The sequence below is a fragment of the Xenopus laevis genome, chromosome 3L (genome assembly GCF_017654675.1).
Source record: "Xenopus laevis strain J_2021 chromosome 3L, Xenopus_laevis_v10.1, whole genome shotgun sequence".
Classification (NCBI taxonomy): Eukaryota; Metazoa; Chordata; class Amphibia; order Anura; family Pipidae; genus Xenopus; species Xenopus laevis.
In genome coordinates, this window is record NC_054375.1 from 47,055,723 (window position 1) to 47,083,043 (window position 27,321).

Genomic DNA, 27,321 nt, shown 5'->3' on the forward strand with positions numbered 1-27,321 from the left:
TGGCCCCTTAGTAGAGAATGTGTTTGTGTCATGAGACCCACCATGCGAGACTGGTTGTATAAATTGGACTCTGCACCTTGTAAGTACCAAGCTTCCACCCTTATGTTCAAAAGTTTGGGCATCTCAATGACACTGAAGCTAGGGGATGTTCCAGCTTACTATTCACATACACAAATCTATACAATACATAGGTATTGCAACATTTTTAACAGAGCTGTTTTAAGTAGGCATGCCCTGTACTGGTATCCTGCCTGCCAGCTCACGTCTCCTCCTCCTGACACTCCATCTGCACCACCTTCCCCTTGCTCTGCACCCCCTTTCCCCACTGGTCCATATGTCCACCGCAGCTCTCACTTCACCCCAGTAGCACGGCCCCTCACTATTGCTCCTCAATTATTCGTCTCACCTGCCTACACGGTCTGGCCCATTTATTTAATGTCGAATTTTTGTATTATTAGAGCTTTTTGAAACCACAAATAAACTAATTTCCATGAATGTCAGTCTTTTATCAAAAGATCAGGCCTGAAAAAGCACAAACGGGAAAAAGTTGCAGAAAAGTTGCAAAAACCACTACTATTTTAACTGAATGCACAATTACAATGTCTTTTTCGTATTCTCATAAAAGCCAGTGTCATAAACACCAGAAAACCTCAAAAACAACAAATCATAGAAAGATATTCCAGTTATTCTACATGATTTCAAGAGCTGGAGTATTTTTGAATTTGAAAGCATAATAGATCTCAAAAAATCTCCCCCTTACTTTTTCACGTTTTTGGCAACAAAAAGTCTGACTCAAAAAAGTTGCGGTTAAGTAAATCGGCCCCTAGTTCTGGGCTTTCCAGTTGTTTCATTATAGTAGATCTATCCCATTTTTAAATGAGGCTTATGACCTACAGTATGGTAATGTTTTTAAGCAATTGGTGTTACTTTGACCCGTATATTGCCATGACGCCTAGTTTTAGATATCCTTATATTAAACAGCAGGTATGCATACTATTTTATGTTTCCAAACCTAGGTTTAAATATTTTCTAGTGTGGGACAGTGAGGAAGGACATAATAAAGGAATCCTATACTTTTTGTATGGGTAAAAGATCTGTTTCTGAATCTTGGCCTATGTGTGGTGTGCTATAAATATAGTATGGATGTTCCAGAAGTCAAAGTATAGTCTATATTGTTCATCTTCTGTGTGTAACAGATTTTAAGAGCCTTTTTAAAGTGAATGAAAGTAATGAGTTCAGTAACTATTAATTTGCAGAGTTTCTTTCTTTTTTAATATATATCATTTTGGAAAGCCTGTATGAAACACATAACTTTGTGAAGGGTGTTATAAAATAGCATTTTTTTCATGTAGAACAGTGTCACCTTTAACTTTCGCACAAAAGCGTGAGCTGAGAAAAGCAGTACAATACACCTACAGAATGATGCTTGGTACAGCCAAATACCTTCCCAGGCTTTGTGTGCAGGATATGAGCAAACCTACAGGTATCGTATCTGCTGCAGTTATGCCTATAGAAGACCACATGCTTTCATTTTAAACTCATCACACACTCTTGTTGAATATATAGGCTAAATGACAATGGTCGTACAGACTTAGGTGGGCTAAATCTGTGGCCAAAGACTGAGAAAAATAAAGCATTATTCAGACGTTGAGTCCGAAACACCTTCACAGAGGTTAAAGTGATAATTCTCTGTTTTGCAGATAATTCTCCATTGACATACTCAATGTAATTCCCTTAACTGGTTTAAGGCCACTAATGTATCTAATAGTCATAAATTAGAATGTTAATAAAGGTTTCTGCTTTGAATCCTGTTTATCATCATTTATTCTTGGTTGTTTGTGAGAAGCCCATCTAATTTCCACATAGTGATTAAATTAATGTGACATTTTCTACTATACAATCTGCGACCTTGGCAACTGACAAATAGGGGCCCATGTCATCAGTTAGGCATGTACAAAGTACAACCATAAAAAATACAAGTATTATTCTGTGCTATATATGTTCATTCTAGGTTACCCATTTTAATAGAATCATTCTAGCAAAACAGCCGCAGATACTGTTTAGAGGACAATACTCAGATTTCACATTGGGAAGAACAGTAATAAACTACATTATGATCTAAAGAATAAATAAGGCGTTAATGGGGCTTAAACGAATAACTTCTCTAAAGCTGCCCCACTTTACTTACACATGCAGCCACCTAAGCACTCATGCGGGGGGGTTATTTATCAAAATCCAAATTTTTCTGATTTTTAAAATAAAAAAATCCCCCATTTTACCTTATTTATTATTAAAAAAGCATGATTTATTGGTTTGAGGGAAAATTCTATAAAAATTGAGCAAAAACCCGAATTGCATGATTTTTTTCAGAGCTTTTTCCTGAAAAGCCGAGATTGTTTGGATTTTTGCCCAAAAAACCTAAAATAGTCAGATTTTTGGGCTAATTCCAGCGCAGACCACAGAAACTTCCAAATAGGACAGGGACCTCAGAAACTTCCAAATAGGACAGGGACCTCTCACATTGACTTATATACAACCTTGATAGGTCTGAGATGCCAGATTTCAGATTCAGAATTTTTTGCAGACTCGGGGGATAATAAATTGCAAAAAAATATAATTTCCCACTAAATGTTTTCTCACATTAAAATTTCTATTATATATTAAAAAAAACTCGGTTTTCTTTTCATTTTTAACATTTGGACTTTAATAAAACCCCCTTAGTGTAGGTTTTATTTTAATATATAACACTTCAAGAAACCAAACTCTTTTTAGATTGTAAGCTTTTGCCAGTATGGCTCTCTGATCATGATCTGTTGAATTATTGTAAGAACCCTGATAACTTTAACTTGCTGTTTGTGCGTGAGATCTGATTTTTTTTTACTTGATTTTGTATGGACTCTTGGGAGATTGAGTAGTCTTAATTAATGATAATGTACACTGGTAACAAAAACCCTAAAAACAAAGATTTCTTTAGAGGTTTACTGCATTTTGATTGGTTAATCCTGCATATACCAACAGTATCACTTCTAGTTAGACTTCCTTTGGCAATCTCATTCACCTCCTTCCTTGGCCAGGCCAAAAATTAGCAAACAGCTTTTATTTTAAGAGGACTTGCATTGTCAGGTGCCATTTATTAAGGAAAGGAAAGTGGTAGGCCTCACATTGGAGAGATGCCGTTTTAAACTAGAAAAATAGACATGTCAGATAGCTTATTAAAGGATTTCTGCTTATGCATGTCCTTCGTTAAAGTCATGGCTATAGATCTAATCTTTTCCAGAAGAAAAATCTGACAACCATAATACATAACAATGAGTAAAGAATAAACATTGTCACGTTGAACGCTGAACCATTTGCTGTAGTAACTGTATATAGCCACATTCCTTCACTATGACATTCTGCTTAAATTGTGCATATTCTTCTTGTATGAACACTTGAATAGTTAGTAAGATGTTATGTCTTTTCTCAATTTATGCAAGGGCCGCTGCCATTAGTCTTCCTTTTACTATATCCAATAAAACTTATGCAAAGCACTCACCTTGGCAGTAACCATTAGACACATAATAAATGTTTATGCAGACAGGACTAAGGGGGAAAAACAGAACCATGCTAGGCAAGAAATAAAAACAAAGAAAACGGTGTTGGTGTTATCTGTAAATGCTTGTACAGAGTGTAAATTATCATTTCTTCAATATACTGATTTTCCTTCTAACTAAAGCATTTTATCTAGATTTGGGTCTTGAATTTCATTATCATCTGTAAATCTCGAAGGATTAACATATTTCTAACATAACTGCAGTAAAGGTGCTCAAAACTGGTGCCAGTAATAAACTTGGCCCTCTGGGGCCCCAATTAAGCAGGAAACCTAGGGTATCCATGACTTATTGAATAATGATTTATTTTGTTTTAACCCTCATGTCTTTATGTTTATATTATAATGGAGTATGATAATCCATCCCTTGCATTCTTACCACTCCATTTACCCAACTTTTTCTCAACGACTTTCTCTGTTTTCCATTTCTTCTTTCGTTTAATTTCCTTTCCAAAGTTGTAGTATAGTTCTCTACTAATGATTGCACACTATCCATATCGGGTGCAGTTTGCTACAAACAGGAACATAGACTCAGCATGCATAGCAAGCAATGGTCCAAATCATGTACAGGTATGAGATTCTTAAACCCTTTATACAGAAAGCTCAGAATTATGAGAAGGATGTCTCCGAAATGGTACATTATATAGTGGATAATGTACCCCCTACTGTAATTTATAAAGATATTATGTTACCGAGGAGTTATGTGACCGTAGGGGGTACATTATCTATTATAATCTACAGTTTCTGGGTTCAGTTTTACTTTTTTTGAAGTGTCTCTACAAGTTGGTTTTTATCTTTAACTGCAGCTCTTTTAGGTACCTGTATTTTATTGTTGCTTTCTAAATGGCACACGTCTCCTGCAGCTGCCTCCCTGGTCTCGCTCTTTTCCTCACAGGATTCCTCTACATTTTCACCCCCCTCCCGTCCACTATCTAAAGAATCGCTCCCCCTCTGTGTCACATCATTTTCTTTTACCGGTCATGCAGGGAAGGAGGGGGAGCGAGTGGACGGGAGGCAGAGCGAGACTTTGTAGTGTAAGGGAGGCAGAGCGAGACTTTGGTAGTGTAAGGGAGGCAGAGCGAGATTTAGGCAGTGTAAGGGAGGCGGAGCGAGACTTCAGACACTGGACGGGAGGGGGAGTGAAAATGGAGCCGAATCCTGTGAGGAAAGCGACACCAGGGAGGCAGCTGCAGGGAGACTTGTGACAGGAGTGAGAGATGCGATGAAGGAAAGAGAAGCCCTTCATCGCATAAAACGGGTAAATCCATTGTGGGAAGTGATTAAATGGGGAGCCCCGAAAGCTATAGCGGTGGGAAGCAAGGCTGCTTGCAGCTGCGAGTGCTGTCTCTTTAAGCTTATAATCGGCGCGTTCTGACGCATGAACGCGCCGTTTATAAGGATATAATTTACAGTCTGGTCCCATAGGGAAATGACCAGACTGTAGATTATAAGCAAATAATGCAATTTTTTAAAAATGATTACCTTTTTCTTCTGTAATAAAAAAACAGTATCTTGTACTTGATGGTAACTAAGTTGCATTAATCTATATTGGGGGCAAAAAAAATCCTGTTGGGTTTATTTAATGTTTAAATTATATTTAGCAGACTTAAGGAAATAACTGAAAAATCCTTTATCTGGAAAACACCATTCTGGATGATAGATCCTTTACCAACAATTCCAAACTACTACTTATAACACTGATAAAATCTTGGTGTATGCTGTAATATGTTGTTCAGCAAAATTTGGGTAAAGTCTGCTCAACTTAACAGGGTTTAGACCCTCTTAAATGCATGAGAAAGTAAAAAAAGGGCCAGTATGCACTCATTTTCATCATGAACTTAATTTATAGGGCTTGTGCTGGACATTATTTTTGCCTATTGTTTTAATCACAACATATCAAAGTTTTTTGTTTTTCCAGACTCTAAACAGCACTTCCTGGCCCTAAAAAGAAGCCAAAGAATTCACATAACTAATTAACAGTCCACTGAAAATCCCCTGATAATTAGCTGCTCAAAGACTGGAGCTTAGGGAAAGGAGCCATTTGTATGTTCAACGGGGGATAATGAGATTATGGTGTTTATAAAGGGGGGAAGATTTAACGTAAAAATCCAATTTTTTAATTAGTGCTTTATAATGGCAAGAAAAGAATGCATAACACATTATGCTAATTTTTAGCAAAGGTGGTTTAAAAGTATACTGGGTTTGACTGTATAGCAGATATTGGGATATGGGGTGTCCGTAATACACCGGAGGGGCCCTGAAATAAGGTTATTTCTATATATTTTATACAAGTACACCGAGGACACTGGTGATTGGGTGCATAGAAAATGTCATGGGCATAGGGAAGCAGTACAAGGTATATATGGGGACATATATACCTTGACATATCGGGTGTACTTGCCATTATTATGAGTTATGAAGCCTTACACTGCAAGGTGGAGGAGTTAGGTGGACATCTGCACAAGAGCTGTGTACTTTTAGACCAAAGGGTCTAATTCTAGGCACCGGCACAAGGAGTCATGAATGTTACTTTGCACTTTATATATAAAACCTTTCCCGCTTATCAGTTTGTGATCAATAAAATTAAATACATCTAAAGTCAAATATTGTTCCGTGATTAATTATATCCTTATACGTGAAAACGGCAGACTTGTGTTACACTGTAGCTGCTTCATAAAGGAGTCTCTTTGTCCCAACTTTACTTTATTCTCTGCTTATATTCTGTGACCTCGTGGGAGGATGGAGAATAATTACAGCAGATGGCTTGTAAATAGACCAATATTGAGCTTACTACCTTAGAGTATGAAATCTCACTAAAAGGATGGTGCAATTACATATTAGCAACAAAGCAGATGCAAAGCAATTAATGACGGTCAAAAAATGTGAGGCCGGCATTTCTTTTAGATTTGCATCTACAGGCCGAGCCCAGTTCATGAAACAAAATACTATATATGCAAGTGCTTTTTGTGCAGGTTTTTTTTTCTTGGTCAGAGATTTTTTTTCATGGGGTAGAGCTTTTAAATCCAAGAAATTAATCTTGTGGGCAGAGTATTTTCATGTAAGTGTTACTCTCAAGAGATTAATTTCAGGAGCACTTGTTATCGTCTATATTGTCATGTATATAACAGTAAAAGCATTTGTACGGTCAAAATGTAGTGATAAAATTGAATGCAATAAAAAGAATTACAGCTGGGGCCTCACTTACTAACTGAGCTAATGTACAAAGTACAAAATGTTCACCCTTTTATCCAGTGTATTACATGTTGAAACTGTAAAAATATTGTACACAAGATATTTTGTAAATCAAGTGGGTAATGAAGCCCTCATCAAGGCAGATATATGGTATATATTTTGTCACCATTCAATATTGGTGGAATCTGTGCCAGCAGCCACAAATATTGTACCAACGTTTTTTTTTGTTCTTTATGCCTACTCTGTAAGTCAGTAAGAGTGATGTGCCTGGTGCCTACTGCCTTAATTACATTAATGGATGCAACCTAAGCAATGGTGTTGTAATGCTGTGACTACAGTAAGTGTCGGACTGGGTTGGCAGAACACCAGGAAAAAACTCGGTGCGCCCAGGCCCTCATGGGCCCCTGCTGGTCCAGATTGCCCCAAAACCTGCATGCAGTTTTTGCACGTACATTGCGCCATGTCCGAATATGCACACATCACGGACCAGGGAATCGGAGGTCAGGAGGGGGGGGCCTCCAGGGACTGCGAGGAGAGCCCTTTGTTTGCAGCCCTCGTGGGCCCCCAAAGCTCCAGTCCAACCCTAACTACAGTATATATATCCAGTTACTGGGCAACCATGGACCTTCCTGGTATTATTGATGAAGCTGCTATGGACGCTGCTTAGTAGAGTAGAGCAATATCAATCTATGTGAATATATAAGTGAATATCAATCTGGTGAATATATTTTTGGGGAAAATTAATGCTAGCAATAATGGGTCATAAATAAAGAAATTCCTAGAGAATCTACTGAGGTATGATTTTACTGTACTTTCTAATTAGTATTTGTATGTATTTTGTAAATCTATTTTATAAATCTAAATGTATATATTATATATTAAGTGCTGTATAATATGCTCGTCATATAGAAATAAAGGATACAAATGACAAAATAGTAAAGATCAATTCTGACCATTTGTATGTTATATGTATGAAACACGGCAATAGTTTAATATACATAACAATAAAAACAAAACAATTATAATCTCATTGCAAGGTATTGCAGGTTTGCCTTCTGATGAAATTTAACAGTAGATGAGAACAGTTCTTCGTGATTGTTCCAGCAATCTAATGAAATGCATTATTAACCTCATGTGAAGAAGACTGAAAACAAATAACACAACTGAGAATTTGCATAACCATTTGGAACCATTTACACCTGATATTCAATGCAATAAATCATAAACAAATTTTCAAAACAGACTGAAATTAATCTTCAGGGAAACAGCTTCTCAGATTAAATACATTTCTATTTGAGTAGAGGCAGAAAAAGGCATTTTGGGAAATAAGGATTTTGTCCTTAATTTAATTTTCATGGGATTATTTTGTGTGGTGAAATATATCTGATTGATTTCCATAACAAGGGACAATAGAAGAAAAAAGATGTGGAATGTTAGATGGATTTGAAAATAACTGGGGGAAAATAGGTCATGATGCAAATGGAGGCTTTATATATATTCAACCAAAAACCTGGGTAAATCCACAAAGATGGAGGACTTCCAGAGATTTTTGCACTTGCTTGTTTTCTTTTGCTCAAAGAACTACAGGTATAGGATCTGTTATCCAGAATGCTCGGGACCTGGGGTTTTCCGGATAACTGATCTTTCCGTAATTTGGGTCTTCATGCCTTAAGTCTATTAGAAATTAATTTAAACATTAAATAAACCCAATAGGCTGGTTTTGCTTCCAATAAGGATTAATTATATTTTAGATGGGATTAAGTACAAGATACTGTTTTATTATTAAAGAGAAAAAGGAAATCATTTTTAAAAATTTTGATTATTTGGATAAAATGGAGTCTATGGGAGACATTCCGCAATTCAGAGCTTTCTGGATATCGGGTTTCCGGATAAGGGATCCTACACCTGTATGTCATATATTTTGTCCCTTGCAAGACTGCAACAACAACAAAATTGCTTCAGTGACATTTGGGTAGATGGCTGAAGACTGGTTATTATTCAAACAGGTGAATCAAGATTGACTGTAAAATTCAACTATCCATGAGTTTGGCGAGTAGCCTTTATAAATTACTATGGGTCAGTAATAACTTAAAAACTAAATAACAGAAGAAATTCAAACAAAGCAATACATTTTTAGATTTCTATAAAGGAATACTGATTAGCATGCTTAAATGGAACCTCCCTTCCCCTTTATCAATTTAACAACCACCGTCAAGCAAATATACATTATACATTCTCATCCATCCAGGTAATGATATACAGTACCTCGTAGAGTCAAGTCTAAAGCAACTGGACAAGTGACTAGTTTACATTTTGACACATCTGTCAGTTTCAGCCAAGACCAACTGAATAAAGTCAATGGAACCATTGGAAATGGATGTTTGTGACTTTACTTCCCTTAAGGGTTTAAATGCAGAGGAATTCTCCAACCACTCAGTTGAACTGAATAAGCCTCTTTGATGAGTGGTGAAAAATAAAAAGCTTGGCAGATTTTAGAAGAAGCTGCTCAGATGAACGGTGAAACGTTTTCAAGAAAACTCAGAAAGTCCAGTTGCTTTAGACTTGACTCTACTAGATCCTGTATGACACAGTCCAGAAAAAAGGCACTGTACAAAGAACACACATAACTGTACATTGGTTGAGTTTGTATTGTGGTAAAAATAGAGCATCCAATACAAAACTAGAAGGAGGGGTAAGAAAAAAAAAGAGACTAGTAAGGAACCCTTTGACCTCCTACATGGATATACGGGGACTAATTTCATATTGCAGAACATTAATGGTCTTAAGACAGAATTTCTTTTTCTAGATTCCTACAGTAGTTATCCGTGGATCACACAGAATCATGGTCGTTAGCCTCACCCCATCAGCAGAAAATGTTCACCTCTATAAAGTTTAATAGTTATCAACATAATCTTTAAGTCTTATGATAAATATCTAGAACATTCCTAGTGCCTAATAAAGATATTTAAAAGGGGGAAACTGTGTAACTCATGTTCTTTTATTAGACATGAAAGTTAAATGAACATGATGATTACTGGGAGGAAGATTTCCACATGATTATGAAGATCAGAAGGGATATAACAAATGTAAAGGCAATGTACATAAGATTAAGGAATGAATAAATAAAAGAAATAAGGAATTAAAATGATGTTCATTATTATTGTATCATTATCTCCATTTTCCTACATCAGTTTTTTTCCTTTTTGTTTTGTTTTTTTCCTTTTCATCATTTTTTAAATTAAATCCTTTTGAAAGATTTATATGAGAAATTTTAGTCAGTTGTCTGATAATCAAAATGGCACGTGGCTGGTTAAAATGTGATCAGTAGCTAAGTGAAGCAACTTTAAAGAATATTACATTATGCAAGATCTTTAAATGAAGATTCTCATTCATCCAGGTCATGATATACATAGTAGAGGGAAGTCTTAAGCACCTGGACTTTCTTGAGTTTTCTTGAAAACATTTCACCGTTCATCTGAGCAGCTTCTTCTAAAATCTGCCAAGCTTTTTATTTTTTAGTTGGAGGAAAACCCCAGGAAGTGGAGGTCTTTGAAGGAAGAAACCAAGTGAGAGTTTAGGAATTCTTGCGTGATTTTTGGACCCGAATGCTTGAGTACAAAGGCTCAAGTACTTGGTGCTCACTAACTTTAGCGTCCATTCTAGCTCTTGTGTCTGTAAATGAGCCTTCTTATCTAAAATATTCATTCGATTTTGACTGCTGTCCTGTTTAACTACATTTGTCCGTGTGGTTTTCCTGCCTTAATAAGTGCTCAGTTCTCCATTTCTTTGACCTTGAGTCAATTTACATTAGATTGCTCGTTTACTTTATCACATTACTGCTTTTATATGTATTTAACATTAAAAGAGAAGCTTCAAAAAGCTGTACATTCTCAGTTGCAGCATGCTGCCTTCATGCACACAGTACATCAAATGATCTAATTGGGAGAAAAAGTTTTTCCAGCAAAGGTTTTTCAAGGTCTACCAAAGATAGAAGATAGCATCTAGAACCAGTAATTAATTTTGAATCTGTTTGTAGAAATTAGAAAAATAATATAAATAGTGTACGTGGGAACACATAGAAGTCCAACTTTTTGTGGTGAAGGAGACTGAATAAATATGTAAATCTAAAATTAGCTTGGCTATGATGCCCTGTATTTTTTAACAGATGTTCACATCAAAAGGTATTTACAGATTTACAATTAAAGAGGATTTAAATTATACATAATGAAAACAAATCGAATAAGTTAATTTTCTATGTAAGTTGATTAAACTTTTCTAGCATTGTAAATGTTTTGCTATTAAAAACAGTATTGGTCTGTCCCTTTCTATTTTCTGCTTATTGTTACTCCTGGAACTATGTTGTTTGTCTCTTTTTACATATGGAGGCATCTCACTATTTCATGTGTGGGACAGCCGAGTCAATTACCCTTTGATCAGAACAGAAGTAGTAGAGTCTATTAGATTTCAGCTTCTTGGCATTGATTCAAGCGGTACAGTTCTGAGGAAGATTGCCTGGCTTTTATGATATCAGAATTCAATCAAGCGAAACAAATGTCCACTGATGAAGGTAATATTTCAAAGGCAATGGTAGAGATGAAAAACTGAAAAAAAATCAACAAAGTGGCCACTCCTAGAGCAAGTCCCATATTGATTAATGGTCTTGCAATTTCACCAGCCTATATGAAGTGGATGCATTAAATAACAGGCTTATAAAAAAGTTAGGCCATTTATCATTATTCGAAAACAAAGGGTAGAAAAGGGGGCCAATCACTTGTTTTTTAAAGAATGCAATATATGTTGCATGGTGCTTCTTAATTTGAATTCATAAATTAAACCCCATCATTAGTAATCTGTAGGACTGGCAGTTGATTAATAATCTCCAGTAATTACCATTTAACATCATTATCTAAGGTCATCAAGTATATTTACAGTTATCCGATCAATTCCATAGGACAAAACATAGTATAATGACCACATCGACCCATCATTTAAATGTGCCCAAGGCTCCATCAAAAATAGTTAAATATTCAATACTCAACTAGTAACAAAATATTGGTGCAATCTATTAGGATCCACATAAACACTTGGAAAGATTCCCTTTGGCACCTATAACCTGTTTATAACTTTTTATGTCATACTCTACCAGAAGCCATAAACCAAATTGCCTTAACCATTTGGATATAGAATAAGATTATAATCAGATTATGAACATGAATATTTTTTCATATTGGGCTATAAAACCATTTTTTTTTTGAGTTCCAATTAAGAATTTACATTAACCTTCAATATGGTACAAGTCGTCCGTAACATATTACACTGAAGGTGCTTATTCTGATCCATCATTTATCATAACCAGCCAGGGATGTATTTAATGGCATCATTAAAAGCACATACTCCTCCCTGTTGCATCTTTTGGCAGAACAGAATAATTTGTTAGTCTCAAAGCTTTGCAGGTAAATAAAGTGATTGTTTTTAGTATCTAGAAAAAGGCTGCTTCAATGTCACCTCAGAGGCCACTTTCCAATTTATTTCCTTACATACAAACAAAAAATAATGCATATGAAAAAAAGTAAATGCAAAAGAAAGTGCTTTTTTATTACTGTTTTTTTGTACATTTTTGGGCAGATGATTATTAGCAGAACTTGGGAACATTTTTAGCAGCTTAGGATTTTTACATTTGTGGGGATTGTTGTTCAAAATCTTTGCACATTTGATTAGGTGTGATTTGGGAAATATTGCACAATATACTTCAAAAGTTGCCAAAAAAAATTAAAGTGAGTCACTAGCTTCTGTATTTAATTGGACAGGTCTCACAGACAGCAAATCGTGCCCAGGACAGCAAATCATATATATTAATACATATTGAAGGTTGTTAAAAATCTTTGCAAATTTGATTAGGTGTGATTTGGAAAATATTGCACAAAATACTTCAAAAGTTGCCAAAAAAAATTAAATGGAGTCACAAGCTTCTGTATTTAATTGGACAGGTCGCCCAGACAGCAAATCGTGCTCTGGATAGCAAATTATAAATATATATATATATATATAAATTCCCCCCACTCACATTGCCTGGGTGCACGCCTCAAAATGCTGCATAGAATCCAAAGTTGTATAAACCGCACTCACAGAACTTATCACAAAATATATCTCTTTTATTAGGAAACTAACATTTCGGCTGAAACTCAGCCTTTGTCAAAGTTGATGCACGATGAAGCAATGGAATTCTTAATGAATCAGATGGGGATTGATAATGGGACTGGCCATGCCAGGAATGACTGTGATGTAATTGGCCTGTTTTGTTTAAAGGGTAAGGCATTTTTTAGTAGCTTAAGGCACAAAATGTCTCAATGTCCGAAATACATTGATTATGGGTTGAGTGCTGAGGACCTTTTGTATTTGTCCATATGTGTTTTGTGGTCACAGCCTCATTGCACCCCCGCCTAATGGTTTTAAAAATTAGTTGTAAGCACAATTCTCCCTTGTTTGTTATAGTTTATAAAAGAGCAGTGGCCAGCTCCATGCTGTAGCTCCCACCCTTTCCGGCTGTAGTCTGATGATCCCAGTGGTGGCCCAAGGGGGGCAACCATGTTTGGGAGTTTTACCTTTGAAAGCAGCAAGTGGGTTGCAGATGGAGCTTAGTCCCTGTAAAGAATGTATGATGAAGCAATGGAATTCTTAATGAATCAGATGGGGTTGAATGTGGGATTGGCCATGCCAGGGATGACTTTGACATAGTTGGCCAGCTCAAATATATTGCAATATATGGTCAAACAATCCCTGTTTTGTTTAAAGGGTAAGGCATCTTTTAGTAGCTTAAGGCACAAAATGTCTCAATGTCTTAAATATATTGATAATGGGTTGGGTGCAGAGGACCTCTTGTATTTGACTATATATATATATATATAAACCAACCTGCAAAAGAACCGCACTCATTAGTGCGGTTCGGGTACCCCTTACACGCCCCGTGAGCCACGTGCCCTCAGCCAATCATACCTTCACTTTATGTACATTGATAGTGCAGTATCCAAATAGCTTGCGCTAGGGTGCTGGAGACAGAGTGCCGTACATTACTCAAAAAGATCAGCAATACCTGGATTTTTATAATAATACATATAATATACCTTATTAAGTGTATAAGGCAGGTAAACTTTTTTGATTGTTATAAAAATACCATTGTTGCTGGTCTTTTTGGGAATTTTATGTATATATATATATATATATATATATATATATATATATATATATATATATGCCTGCATGGATAACATTAAGCAATTAAGGGGTTAATGTGTGAGGATCGTTAATGATGTCATGTTCCATATGTAACTTCCTGTGTTACCTTGTATAAATAGGTGTAAACCAATGCTTGTTACTTGAATGCTGCCCTTGGCTTGAGAAAGGGGTTTGTATACCCCGAAACGTCGCCCTATGGGCTTTGGTATGTTTTTCTATAATATATATCTTTTTTTGCATACAAAACTTGGAGTGCTGTGTCAGTTTTTATTTTTTCTATGATATTGGCTACTTTGGCAGTGCCTTTTTGACTACTTGCACCCAGAAACCAAGAGGGTTGTGCGGCAATATCTCTTTTTATATATATATATATATATATTTACAAACTTGAAATATAATTAATGTAGCTGAATTTTACAGTTAGAAAAAACATGTCTGGAGGTTGTAACATTTCTAGTTTATAGTGCAAAGCTTTTCTGATGTTCCTAATCGATATTTCATTTATCAGCAGGGCACTGACACATTTATGAAGGCCAGGAATTAACGGTGTCTGTGTTTTGAATGCAGCACTTAAAGTCTTCTTAGGTCCATTAAGGAGCAGGTAACAGCTTGAGAGTGAATGCTCAATGAGATTTCATTATGTTACACACTCCTGCTGTAAATGTTGCGCCATGCTGTTTTATGGAAGAACAATTTGTATTTACTTTCTCTTTAACCAAATAAAGAAAGTCAGAAAGCATGCCTATAACACTGGTTGAAACATTTAAGCAAACCTCATTTACATACTGCGCTTTCATTCCGTGCTTAGATGAGGCTGTATTTGCAGATATAAACCATAATAATTCTGAATGTTGTACATAAACACTGAGTAATCGGATTATATTTTGCACAAAGGGAATAATGGAAGCTAATAAAAGTCAAAACTGGAAAAGTTACTGCAATTTTTTTCAGATGGAAATGAACAAATTAGGGGAAATGGATGAAAATAATCATGCAAAACGTCTATTGTCTTCTTGTACAAAGATATAAATATTGTGGCAGTCAGTGAGGGGTGGTAGAAGGCCCAGGAAAAAAACTTGAGATAGTTCTTGTCGCAGTCTGTGATGAGCAATGAAATCAGAGAGTACTGCAATGTTTTTTAGAATGATAGAAATGTAAATTTCTATACAGCTTTAGGGTTCTTCTGCATGTCCAATTTATATGCAGTCAGCTCTTCAGAGCAGTCCCCCATATTTCCATGTGGCACTACATGTTAATGCAATGAAATGTCTATGTGCAAAAGTTACTTAACAAACTTCATTTTCTGCAACTTTTCAGCAAAGCACACTCAACAGTTATCAGGTTTGTAATTTGAATCAGAAAGCTCCAAAATATGCCATAGCAATTTCCCATAGAATCCTATTTATATAAACCACTGTCAATTTTCCACAGAATATCGTTTTGTAATCAGCAATAAATGGACAGTGCTTGTGTTTAGTAGCCTTGAAGGGATATTTCTCCTTTGTTAATTTGAATATGTTATAGAATGTCATATTCCTTGGTATGTTATAGAATAGTTAAAAAAAACTATTTTCATTATTTATTTTTTTAACCCTTTTCCTTCTATCTTTCCATCTTGCAAATGGGGGTCACTGACCCCACAGCCAAACATTATTGCTATGTGAGGCTCAGTGTCTCATTCAAACAATTGACTCATTTCTAGGGTAAATAAGACCCTAGCAACAAGATAGCTGATGAAACACCAAACAGGAGAATAGCTGAACAAAAAGCTTAATAACTGAAAACCCACAAAAAAAGACCAATGCAGGTCAATTGCAAAATGTCCCAGAATATCAATGTCTGCATTATACTAAAAATTAACTTAAATGTGAACTACTCCATTAAAGAACATGGAAAGGTATAGTTAGTTGTTTGACATGCCTATAATCACTAACCTAATACCCCGGGTTGATGCTCCTGTTTGCTGAAAGCTGCACCATATCGGGGTACTTCTGTACAAGCCCAATGTTGAAAACTTCTTTGCTTCTTTTCTTCTCTTGCCCTGGGCCAGCACATGTGTTGAGGTGGAAAAAGATTACAAGCTGAAATAACCCGAGCAAGTGCAATTGGTCCAGGTCAAGGGAAAAAAATCCCTACTGAGCAGTTTATAAATGTAAAATTAATATATAGAGATAAATATAATTAAATGAATAAAATATCAGTAATACCTGTCAGGAGCAACAACCTTCCTACTTTTACAACCAACTATATAGCCACCAGTAGGAAATGTCCTATAATCCAGCTGCTGTGAAGAAATTGTAGCACACAATTTATTTTAAGTAGGAAAGTGCAAACAATGATCAAGGCTTGTAGTATGTATGCAAATAGGTGAATCCTTTCAAGAGTCAAGTTTTGCTTTTAAAGTTGTCATTTTCCTTGAAACCCTATGAGACATTTTTGATTGGAAGAAATCATTTGCATATAAATTGATATATAGCACCATTCAGCTTCGTTTATAGCCATGCAACACAAGTTAGCACCAAGAATCGTTTTCATCTAGGCTAAAACAAAGAACAATCATAGCCTATGTATGGGAGATGAATAGTTGGTAGGATATATCATCTCTCATTGTACTGGTGATGACAGCACTGCTAATCTTCTCATAAAGGAGAATGCTGAACTGTTCTGTGATTTAGAGTTACTTAATATCAAAGATTAGTAACTAGGATTTGTTTCTAGATTTGCCCAGGATTTGGCCTTTTTGATCAGGATTTGGATTGGGATGAAACCAAGTGCCTGGCCAAATCTTTAAAATCATGTGATTTGTGCAGTTCTTTTTTTAACCCTTCCATACCTTTGGATGCAGTTTAGGAGTTGGTTGAATCCTTCATGTAAGATGTTGGGTTTTAGTACACAGGATAAGAAGTCAGCACTCACCAACAGGATAAGATTTACATCAGGTGCACGTCTCTGGCAGCCACTCACAGCCGAAGTATTAAACTCTATTTGGATTAGACAGCACCGAAACAAGGTGATTTTTCTTAAAAAGCCTTTATTTAGAGGGCTTTTTCTCAGACAGACATACAGCTCAGCAACGTTTCAGGCTTACAATAGCCTTTCCTCAAGATGTTGGGTTTTGCCAAATCCCAAAACGGATTTGGGTACAGCCAAAAAAAAACCCTATTGTGATGTAGGTTACTGAGATCTAAAAAGTAGGTTTGCTTGATAAGAGCTACGGGTCTATAACTCCCCACTGCTTTACAGGTGTCATTAGGGGTACTGGGAAAATAAATAGAAATAAATAGAAACACTGCCAGAATAACTGCAGATGCCGTTAAAAAAAAGGTTGGCATGCTCACAAGATTAATATCGAGTGGTGCTAGGAGTTTTTAGGCAAGCCACATTATGCCATACATAAGCATTCAAAATCCTTTCACTCACTTCATGCACAATTATGAACCTTAAAGTTATTTAAAAGACATTCTTTATTTTAAAGACATTATCTTTATTTGCAGACTGTATAATGTACCCTTACTTAGGTACAAAAATGTGTTAAAGGGTACTGTCATGGGAAAACAGTTAACAGTGCTGCTCCAGCAGAATTCTGCACTGAAATCCATTTCTCAAAAGAGCAAACAGATTTTTTTTATATTCAATTTTGAAATCTGACATGGGGCTAGACATATTGTCAGTTTCCCTGCTGCCCCAGCCATGTGACTTGTGCCTGCACTTTAGGATGGAACTACTTTCTGGTACGCTGTTATCTCTCCTACTTCATGTAACTGAATTAGTCTCAGTGGGACTTGGCTTTTACTATTGAGTGTTGTTCTTAGATATACCGTGGAGCTGTTATCTTGTATTAGGGAGCTGCTATCTGGTTACCTTCCCATTGTTCTGTTGTTAGGCTGCTGGGGGGGTGATATCATGCCAACTTGCAGTACAGCAGTAAAGAGTGACTAAAGTTTATCAGAGCGCAAGTCACATAATCTTAGACAAAAGTCAGTTTGATTGGAATGAGGGCTGGACCTTCATAATGATCTACAAGTCCAAATAAACATTCATTCCAAATACAAATCTAACCCCCATATGCATGAAAAGCACTACATTTGCCCAGGAGGAGTAGCCCATAACTACCAATAAGATGTTTGATTTTAACAGTTGATCAGTAAATGGTACCTGCTGATTGGTTGCTATGGGTTACTGCTCCTTAGTGCTTTTTATAACATAACCCCCTAAGTAACTTTGAGGTTGAGTCCTATCACTAGCATTTGCCCCCCAATGGGTGATTAAACCTCTTTTTTAAGTTCAGCATACTTTAACCTAAAATTCTGTAGCTTTCTATTCCCCTTGTTCTGCTACTTCTCTCAGTCTAACTAGTGTTGAAGTGTCATGTATGTAAGAACCCCTGACATATTAATATGATGTGTGATGCCATTGATAAGGTCCATAGCCTCCAGACTTTGCTGGGATCCTAAAAATGTCAAAAAGCTCTTATTGATGTTGGGGACACTACTGATGACTTTTGGGTTTAATTGCTTTTTGTGAAAGAATTTCAGACTGGGTACTCGGGGCAGACAGCATTATTTTTAGATTGGAGTAGCTATTGCATTAATGTTATTTTTTTCTATTCTTCAAAATTGTAAAATTAGCAACTCACCAACTATTCCTTCTTGTTTTTGTCATTGTAGTTCAAAAAAAATATATTTTTCATACAATTTTTAATAGACATTAAGGTGCACAGCTACTGGGAGTGCTATGAAAACATCCTTTGAAAATGTCCAACTTTGGCATAAAATGATCCATTGTTCTTTGGTGGTGCTGTTGTTGAATAAAAGAAAACAGAATCCAAAACTATTCAGGTGCTGCAATCTATAAAAGCCTGTCAAAAAAGGGGCCAAAAACCCTGGAATATAGCCCCCAGCTCAAAAGGGCACTTAAGTCAAATCCAAAAAAATATATTCCAAGTCATTCTCTCAAAGTTAAAAAATCACTCTTTATTCAGCATAAATATTAAAAAGTAGGCATACAGACCAATTGATGCTCCGCCTTAGGTTAGGTTTTATTTCCTAATATTATAATTTACTAATTAAGATTGAAATAATGTAATATATATAAATTATAATATTAGGAAATAAAACCTAACCTAGACTACAGTGGAGTGACCGCTAGACAAAATGTGTCTGAATTTGGGTATCCTAATATATTTACTGTAAAAATGTTGAGTTGTAATAGAGTATAGGCAGAAAAACAATGTTAACATGACCAAATTGAGAAAATGTGTATGTTGCTTTAAAAGTAGATGTGAGGTGGCAACATGTGATTGGTTTTAATGTTTGGGGAGGGATCTCCTGGGGTATAAATTTTGTGACCAAATGGAACAACAGTAATGCCTATGAATAAGTGCCTGTGGGCACGAAATGCGTAAGGCGAAGCATCAATCGGTCTGTATGCCTACTTTTTAATATTTATGCTGAATAAAGAGTGATTTTTTAACTTTGAGAGAATGACTTGGAATATATTTTTTTGGATTTGATAAAAGAAAACAGACTCAAAGACAGCATAATGGCTGCCTCTTACGTTTATGTATTGGAGAGAGTTCTACAATGCAATTCCACCATCAAGGGTTAAGGTCTTTGCACTGTGAACTTAGAGACATTATTCCTCGAATGACTCATTCTTAGGAATATGTTGTTGTATTTTATGGCATACCTTGCACAGATGTTGTTCATCTCCTCATGAAATTTGGGCTTCTGAAAATCACACTTGTCTTGTTACTCTGTCCAAATCCGACACTGTAGTAATTAATTATAAGACAAATGTTGGCAAGGAAAAAAATCTAGTCAGGTATACAACTTAGGCAGGGACTGTAGGACAAAGTCATTAATCTCTGATATGTGTTCAAGCCTCTAGACTGATTTATGTATTTGTGTAACACATTCTACCCTGTAGAACATAATAGGGGAAAAAACAACTTAACAGGTGCATCCAGTGTTGATGGATAGGACCTTTAAAAGCTATTTGATTGTACAACCATAATTGGCCTTTTCTTAGACTACAAGACAGATAGAATTGAAAAAGTAAAATATTGAGGTCACTGAGAAACAACGAAATGTTTATGACATGTAAAAACCCATTAAGATTTCATATTAAGCAACTTGGAAATAAATATACCATTTTGATACTGACACAGAATATCAATGCTTTTTCCTAGAGATGGGCCTTCTGCTTACTGGACTTGCGCCAGAAAAACATATATATTATTTTAATCTTTGGTACAGCGAAAGTAGACATGTAAATTGAAGACATTGTATGGCAGTGTCAGGTTATAATCTCGGTCCCTTGGCAAGTTCTCGTTTCTACAGAAATAGAGCAGAATGTGCAGAAGGTGTGGAATAGGTTTGAGGATGCAATCTAATCTTCTGTGCATTTACCATTATGTCGGTTAGCAAGAAAGATCTGGGGTTGAAAAGTTTTAATAGATTTTCCACTACTTCCTTCCGCTTGATACATTTCATGAGCGGTTTTCTGCCGTGCGGGTGATTTGTGAAATGTTATAGTAAATTTGTTGAGATGAAACATGTAGATTCTGTACAAGTTCAGGAGCCTACTTCAGATAAGCAGCAACAAAACATAAAATATCAGGTGAACATTTAATTTGCCTGAGGAAATCCTATTAAACAAAATTCTTATGCTTTGGAATGGCTGGCAAAATTACGGTTACATTTTTTAGATGTGCTTATAAATTTTTTTGTTAATATGAGGGCAAAAAGAATACATTTTGTTGTAAATGTATACTATGAGCTTTTAAAAACATTACATTTTCATTACCTCTGTTAGCATATTTAATACCATATATTAAATATTAATCTGTTTTCGAATAAATACATATAACTGGTCAGTGATTAAACAAATCCACTCAATTATTTTACCCTTTTCAGTATGGGGAAATTGATAATTTGTTCAAACTTCATAATTATTTCTTTAAGTTATATGTCACCTTAGACTAACACGGCAAATTTTGTGTTGAATAAATGATACTACATAACAATTCAGGAGCCAAAAAAATGTATGTAACTGTTTGCAAAATGAAACTTTTGCAAGACTACAAGTCACCCATTTATTATCAATGGTTTAAAAAATCATGCTGGGAGTTACAGGGTTGTATGCTTAAAGAAACATTTCTTTAGTTCTCCAGGGCCAGCGGGCCAATTAAAATCCAAACAAATCGTCCAATGGGAATCCATCTGATCTGTGTACATTGGATTCCATGTTGCAAATGGACCTGGAAGCCTAAAGCACAATCTTTCTATCACAGATCAACTAAACAGCACTATGTCCTCCTTCCTGGTATTGGATTACTGTGTATTATCAAAATGAAATAATAATGTCCTTATTAATGATCACAGCAGGATGGCTAACATAGTGCTGGGAAACAACGTTCTCACTGATGAATTATCTTTGGAATCAATTATTTGGAATCAAATTTTCGGTCAGCATCATTCCCAGTAGTAACATTCTTTGAATCTGTATTTAGGTTTTTTTTTGTTTTTTTTTAGACAACTAGGGGGCAACTTGGGACAATTTTATGGAGTTTTTACATCCCCATTTCTAAAGAAACTCAAAAGTTCTAGGGTTGATCTAGAGATCATGTAAGAATTCAGTTCATCTTTAATGAATCTCATTCTGACTTTGATTTCATTTGATGTCTTTGATATATAAACCTAAAAAGGAATGTATGTTGCTTGTTAAAAGAAATGATCATTACATTTCCATAAAAAATATGTTATGCCGCATTGGTCTGTAATCTTTTAACAAAAACTTAAGACTAAAGATTAAGAGGTATGTTAAATTATAAAAGCTCATATGCTATTCTTTGATTATTTCATGGTTCTGAAATAACAATGAAATTCTCACTGTTAGATTGCAGACTGACATTATTTGACATTAAATTAGAATTTGCACTGAAGAAAAAAATACTCACTACATGAAAAAACAGCAACACTGAGAAGGTAAAAATGTTTGCTAAAAGATGGTTCATTTGTTTCACAAGTGTTTTTTCGTCGGATGGACGCCCGGTAACAAAATGCATGCAAAAAATCAGATGGAGATGCAGGCGTCAAAAATCTAATTGGTCTGAATGAAAAGTCGCAGGTAAGAACTACATTACATCCGACGCGACACGACTGTTGGATGTGGACGTAGTAAGCAGCGTCTGCATCCAACAGTCGGACCGCGTAGTTCTTACCTGCGACTTTTCATTCAGTCTACTTATATTTTGACGCATGCAACTCCATCCTATTTGTTGTCTGCGTCTTGTCGCTGGGTGTTGACCAGACAGAAAACACTTGTGTAGTTGAGGCCTTAGTGAACTACCTCATTAAAGCACTGCCAATCCTACTACCTGCACCCCACCCCAAATTTTCCCCTGTTCGCTTTCACTCTAATCCTCCACAGTCCTGAACTAATGCAAACTAAGTCTAGTGTAATCTAGAGACCACACCTACCCAGTGGAGAGCAGCAGACTGAATGGGATATCACTTTATACTGTATATACCCTGGAGGGGGCAGGAACTAGAGGTAGGCACTAGAGGCATGTTCCTAGGGTTGCCACCTGGCCGGTATTTTACTGGCATGGCCGGTAAAAATTATGGCTGATCCCAATGTTATTAATAGGGAAAAAAGTTAAATATATAAGAAGGCCGGTATTTTTTTCCAGAAAAGGTGGCAACCCTACACATGCCTAGGGCGCAAAGCTTGTAGGGGGCGCCAGGCACTTACCTTATATGCAGCCTAACCCTAGTCTGGCAAGTGTTGCCACATTAAAAAGTGGGCTTTCTCTGTGAAGTCGAAGTAGTTTGTGCACGACCACACACGTGCGTCCTTGGTTGCGCACAGTTGCGCACATGCGTCCTAGGTTAAGCATCGTTACGCATGCGCGTCCTTGGTTACGCACTGTTGGGCATGAGTGTCCTCGGTTACGCACGTCTCGCGCCGTTGCACACACCTGCGGCAGGGCCTGAAGTAGCCACCGGCCGGCTGGGTTGCCTGGGGCAACTGACAGGCTTGGCCCAGCACTATCGATGTGTATTACTAAAATGATAAGCAACAACTGTGACTGTTTTGTACTCTTTTTACTACCTTTATCATTCTTTGTACTCTTGTAAAACTGATAAATGTTATAATTGTTTTTAAAAAGTTACATTTAAGTTGAACTACACATTTAAACAGGTGCAGTATAGCACCATCTTAAAATATTCAGCAGTGAGTATGTAAAGTATATGTTATCTTTTAACTCACATTTGGGGCCAGATTCAGTGCAATGAATTTTTCTTCAATGTTACCTGTTAATAGAGCTACTATATAGGCTAACAAAACATCCAGAATCCCGGTATGCGCCATTGCCCCGAATGTTAATGAAAACAATATGCTTTTTGCCACAGGCAAATTTCTCCATTTAGAGCAGAATTACTCAGCATCTACCTTTTCCATTTTACTAGTACCTTGTATATGCTATTAGTTTTCCATATAAACTGCACTTGACTTTTAATTAATGGAGACACAGTGAAACATCATCAGTATGTAGATTAACAAACAGCGTTTTAATGGATTTTATATAGTTGCAAAGAAACTACAGTGCTGATTACCCCAGGCAATGCTCTGACAGCTGTAAAGCTATCTTCTATTAAGATTGCACAGATTCCCAAGCTTGCTCAATTAAAAAATACTTTTAAAATAGCTGATAATATTTTGAAAGTAATAGCCAATATGGAAATTCACATTATAATTTTCCCTGTACAGAAAGTGAACGGATTTTTCCCCCTCTGCTTTTTTTTCAAACAACATTAATGTTGAAATGTAAATTGCTGACAGTTAGCGCAGATGGTTCTTATATATCCTCTACTTTGAACTTTAATTGGCGCTACATAAATAAAATGCTTTTGTTTCCTCTCTTTTACTCCAAAATTTATGCTTAGCAGTTAAAACTCATTTATCTTTATAAGCGGCAGAACATTTTTTTTTCCCTTCAAAACTGATTTTCATGCTTATGACTTAGAAAAGTTGCAGCATGGATTTGCATATACTTTTGCAAGTACTGATAAAATATTTTTTTAAGGAAGGAACGAATCAGACAATCCTAACAGGCTAAAGTCAGGAGAAGGGATCACCAGGTCTTGACAGATTTTAATTGGCCCTGGCATTTCAAGTACACAGAGACCCAAATAAAATAAATAGTGACTGTCTATGGAAACTTACAGTAACCTCTCTCCACAGATGGCCAGCTTGGGTCCATGTCTATATCTTCTAAACGAGTATGCAAAGGAAGCTTCCATCTGCCATACATCTGTACCCCTGGAGTCACTTCTACCTGTTGCATTCTGAGCAAACCTGTAGCCTGTGTTGAGATACTGTTCAAATAGGCTATTGCCCAGGAAATCTTTCTACATGTGATATATCATACAAATGCTAAGGTCATTAAAGGGATACTGTCAACAAAAAACATGTTTTTTTCAAAATGCATCAGTTAATATTGATGCTCCAGCAGAATTCTGCACTGAAATCCATTTTTCAAAAGAGCAAACAGATTTTTTCATATTCAATTTTGAAATCTGACATAGGGCTAGACATATTGTCAGTTTCCCAGCTGCCCCAGTCATGTGACTTGTGCGCTGATAAACTTCAATCACTCTTTACTGCCGTACTGCAAATTGGAGTGATATTTGGACTTGTAGATCATTATGAAGGTCCAGCCCTCATTCCAATCATACTGACTTTTGATTATGTGACTTGTGCTCTGATAAACTTCAGTCACAGATTATGTGACTTGTGCTCTGATAAACTTCAGTCACTCTTTACTGCTGTACTGCAAGTTGGAGTGATATCACCCCCTATCTCCCCCCCCCCCAGCAGCCTAACAACAGAACAATGGGAAGGTATAGATAGCAGCTCCCTAACACAAGATAACAGCTTCCTGGTAGATCTAACAACAACACTAAATAGTAAAAGCTAGGTCCCACTGAAACACATTCAGTTACAGTAGGAGAAATAACAGCCTGCCAGAAAGATGTTCCATCCTAAAGTGCAGGCACAAGTCACATGACTGGGGCAGCTGGGAAACTAACAATATGTCTAACCTTATGTCAGATTTAAAAACTGAATATAAAAAAATCAGTTTGCTCTTTTGAGAAATGGATTTCAGTGCAGAAGTCTGCTTGATCAGCACTATTAACTGATGCATTTTGAATTTTTTGCATTTTTGATGACAGTATCCCTTTAATATAAAGTTGACCCTTCTTTGCTTTTATAACCATAATTAAATAAAAAGCATCAATGTGTGTCCTTTGTGTGTCCTATGTATCTATAAGTGAAATGTCCATTTCGGACCATATACAAAAATAAAATATTCCAATTAGTCTGAGACATGTGACTTCCAATCACAATACAGTCACCCCAAAACATGCAAAAGAGATTTCTTCTACTCCTTTCTATGGTAAAAATCAAAGAAGTATTTTACAGCATTTAGCGCTGATCATTTGGTTATTGGTTTAGGCTTGAAGGATGCCAGAGGAACAATATAGGGCTTATTTACAAATGAACCACAAGTGTGGTATGCTAAAATGGCCACACAATTCAGGTTAGCACCATGAGTTTTCTGTGCCTTTCTTACGTTAAAGCCCAGTATAAAACGATATTGCATAAACTGGGCTTTATATTACTTTTGTTTAACTTGGAGTGCTTAAGCCCTGTGTAGCCTGTGTCCTTGGTGCGTATAACTGCATTCTACTGTCTCACATTTTATACTCTCAGCTCCTCAGGGAAAAGCAATACACTGACCTTCCCCAGTCAATAATTATTTCCCAAAGCACAAAGTATGGCCTTATGAGACAGCAACACCCAGTGTAACTTAAAGCAGGTATTTGTAGGTATTATGTTAATAGCATTGCAATTGTTTCATACAGCATGTGCACAAAAACAAATTGAAGTGCATTCCTCTAAAACTAGAACAGAAAGGTTGACTGGCACCAGAAACTCAGGTTGATTAAGTAAATATTACAACAATCTGTTTTTGCCTTAGCAACCCAAGCTATGCCACTTCCTCTCCCACTTTCTGGACAAAGCTCCAGAATGTTATTCTCCATATCTGCTCTGTCTCACCTTACAGTAGAAAAATTATTTTCTTGTCATCCAAACAAGGTAAAAATATTTTGATTTGAAAATGATTATTTAGAGCCTATGAAAGCTACTAGATGTAGAGGTATGTAATAGATGTATAATACTAGCCCTGGAAATGATTGACTGATGTTAGTTCCTGCCCACCCCTTGGCGCTAAACGCTTCCCTCTTTCTATTGTATATTCCCAGCTAAACACAAATCAGTGATCACAGCACTGTCCAAGCGTCCAAGTGATTTATAGGGGAAGGTATTATTAGACTACGAGGACTATCTTATTTTTCAATCCCTTTTAAAAAGCCAATTTCCTTTCTGTTCATGTTTCTACCAATCAAGACACATTGTTCCCCCACATCTTTCTAATAAACCCTACGGTTTTGTTTGCAGTCAGCTGGTTAAACAAATATAAGCTAATACATGTTCCTGATAAGAAACCAAGTTAAAAGCAACAGTTGTCTTGGTTAAAAATAGAACTTAAAATGCATGTGAAACATGTTATTAAATGGCATAGCCTATTATTAGTGTTATTAATAGCAAATCATGGACAATGAAATTGCTCTGTCTGGATGTAAATTGATTTTATTATATTTACTGGGAGCTCTCAATATCCCAAGACATGGAGACGCACAAGGAAAATCCAATTCTCTGACAAGTGCCACTTAATTTTATTTTTTATATTTGAATTTTTGTGATTTTACAGATGAAAAGTGTTAGAAAGGAAAACTATACCAACAATGTAGGTCTCTATAAAAAGATATTGCATAAAACAGATCATGTGTAAAACCCTGCTTCATGTAAATAAACCATTTTCATCATAACATACTTTTTTAGTAGTATTTGTCATTGGATAATCCTAATAAGTAAACTGCCATTTTAAAAAATAAGGGCTGCCCCCTGGGATTGTAGGATTCACGGTTCACACAAACAAACCAAACAAACCATACTTGTTAGGTCACACGAGCCAATTAAAAGACAGAGTTCTGTCTTTTGCTTCCACACTTTTTCCTTAGATTTGCATTATTTCTGGTCAGGTGATCTCTAAAGGGGGCACAGTGACCATCACAAAATGGTTTTTCAAGGCAAGATATGTAAAAGGGCAACATTTACTTAAATAAATATTCCAGTTCGGTAAGATTCTGTAATATGTCACTTAATTTGAT